The sequence below is a fragment of the Panicum virgatum genome, chromosome 8K, assembly GCF_016808335.1.
Source record: "Panicum virgatum strain AP13 chromosome 8K, P.virgatum_v5, whole genome shotgun sequence".
Taxonomy (NCBI): Eukaryota; Viridiplantae; Streptophyta; class Magnoliopsida; order Poales; family Poaceae; genus Panicum; species Panicum virgatum.
In genome coordinates, this window is record NC_053143.1 from 25,606,492 (window position 1) to 25,609,320 (window position 2,829).

A 2,829-nucleotide genomic window follows, 5' to 3' on the forward strand; every position below is an offset into this window, starting at 1 on the left:
ATTGGATAGAAGCTATTCGAAAGCAATTAAAAGTTGAGATACAAGCATGACATGGGACACTTTGTTCTATGGGAATGATACATCGAATGGATGGTATGGCCAGCAGCCCAACACTTTTATATCTTACTCATGTGCTGTGTGTGTGTGTGTGTGTGTGAATCATAACATAACATGTATGAAATGAGGCAGGTGGGTAGAATGTCGAATTGAATGCTTTACTGACTCACATCGTAGCGCTACTTCGTATCTATTTGCAAATTAGGAGAAAAACTTATAAAAAAGCTAATCTGAATGAGATGTGCATCTCAGTTGCTAGGTTTTTATTCCTTAAAGTATGCAAATACTTAGCCATGTTAGTTGTTTGAAGAAACAAACATAAATGTTGTTTCTTTAAAAATGGTCGGAGTTGATGGACCCAAGTGCAAAAGTTGAAGAAAAAGGTTGAGTGAACGGGAATGGAGCCATCAGTTCCACGATGCCCCCGCGCTAGTCAAATCCCGCGCGCAACGTGCAATTTGTGCTGCGTTCCCTCTCGCTTTCCAATTAGCCAACACGTCTCGCGAGAAAACAGACAGCCGCGTCGGCTTCCCCATCCTCGTTCACCCTCCCATATATAAGCTCGACAACACCCACCTAGATCACCTCCGAGTCTCCGACCTAGTCCAACCGCGCGCAAAGCAGCCAAGCTCCGAGCTCCTCTCCTCTTCCACTCTTCTCTGAGCTCGCAACAACTAAATAAACCGAGCGATTGCTGCGGTGCAGCGCCTGATTGATAAGAAATGGCGGTACACCTCTCAATGTCTCAACCTTCTCCCGGGCTCTACACCAAGCCGCCGCACCAGCAGCGTGGCAGCGCATCGACCGCTGCGGCGGCCGTGGCCGCGCCGCCCTCCACGTTCGCGCCGCTGACCACGCGGCTGTCCGCGGCGCCCATCGCGGTGAACGTCAGGCACACCGTGCCGGCTGCGCCGGTCGTCGGCGTCTTGCCCGAGAGGGCGGCGAAGAAGAAGAGCGACGAGAGTTTGGCAAACATGTGGCCGGAGATCCAGGGCGGCCGCGACTGGGCCGGGCTCGTGGAGCCGCTGCGCCCGCTCCTCCGCGCCGAGATCGTTCGGTACGGCGAGCTCGTGGCGGCCACGTACAAGGCGTTCGACCTCGACGCCGGCTCCAAGCGGTACCTCAACTGCAAGTACGGCAAGGCCCGGATGCTCGAGGCGGTCGGCATGGCCGGCACCGGTTACACCGTCACGAGGTACATCTACGCGGCGCCGGATATCGCCCTCCTCGGAGCGGCGGGGCCGTGCCCGAGTCGGTGGATCGGTTACGTGGCGGTCGCGTCCGATGACGCGGCGCGGCGGCTCGGACGCCGCGATATCGTCGTGTCGTTCCGGGGCACCGTCACCGGGTCGGAGTGGGTGGCCAACATGATGAGCTCCCTCGAGCCGGCGAGGTGGAGTCGGGGTTCCTCTCCGTCTACACCTCGGACGACGCCACCTGCAGGTTCACCTGCGGGAGCTGCCGGAACCAGCTCCTCTCGGAGGTGACACGGCTCATCAACAAATACAAGCACGAGGAGATCAGCATCACGCTGGCCGGCCACAGCATGGGCAGCTCCCTCGCCCTCCTGCTCGGGTACGACCTCGCTGAGCTCGGCCTCAACCGTGACGGCAACGGCAACACCGTGCTAACCACCGTCTACTCCTTCGCTGGCCCGAGGGTCGGCAATACGGGGTTCAAGAACCGGTGCGTCGAGCTCGGCGTGAAGGTGCTAAGGGTGGTCAACGTCAATGATCCTATCACTAAGTTGCCTGGCATTATCTTGAACGAGAACTCTAGGGTTTTGGGAGGGAGGTTGGAGCTTCCATGGAGCTGTGCGTGCTACACGCATGTCGGCGTCGAGCTTGCTCTGGACTTCTTCAAAGCAAGAGATCCTGCTTGTGTGCCTGACCTGGAGGCCTACTTAGGGTTGCTCAAGTGCCCTAAGATTGAAAAGGTGAAAAAGGACGGGGAGGATCTAATAAGCAAGGCCAAGAAGTTTGTGCTTCAACAAAATTTTGATACTTGGAGGTGGCAAATGGCCGCAATCCAAGTTGGTGAGTTAGTACAAGCCATGGGCATGTAGATTAATACAGGGTTCATTTTCATTCCCATTATTTTTTAGGGATATGAAACTTAGATGCCCTTGTAAATTCATTCTTTTTGTCGGAAAATGAGATAGGGATGACAGGAAATTAGAAAAAATACAGGTTATTGTAAATGAAAGATAATAGAAGATTCAAGAGATATAGATATTAGTTAATATATATACTCTGTCATACATATACTATTGTGTTACAAAAAGAATTTCTAACTTCTATTTTGATGCCACAAATTGTTTAAGCACTAAGAATACAAATGTACAATGTTATTTTAGGTTCTGACATTCATATTCTCTAAACACAATATATAGGTTTGCTTCCAATTTATAAGGTCGGTAACATCACGGATGAAATAGCTAGTGCAGCAAATCTAGCATACCAGAAGTTAAGTGGATTTCGCTATTTTGAATAGATTTACGATAAGAAAATCATCTGTGGCTAGGAGTGGTAAAGGGCTCAAGATTTTGAACTAGAAAATTTAAGAGCCGGGTCCTAAAAGGGCTAGGCTCTAATCTTATACAATTTTGAGCTAAAAAATTTAAAGATCTTATTGAACTGTGAAGTGGCCACTAGGGCCATGGCCCATTACCACCTGTATCTGTGGCTCGACTCCAACTTAAAGTTTTGCATAGATAGGGAAGGAAGAAGGAATAAATATTTATGATATTAATATGATGTCAAATTTATCTAC

General features: G+C 50.4%; 1 pseudogene; it reads left to right on the forward strand.

Moving 5' to 3' along the window:
• Positions 1-779: 779 nt before the first annotated feature.
• LOC120645582 lies at positions 780-2,122 on the forward strand (annotated as a pseudogene).
• Positions 2,123-2,829: the final 707 nt, after the last annotated feature.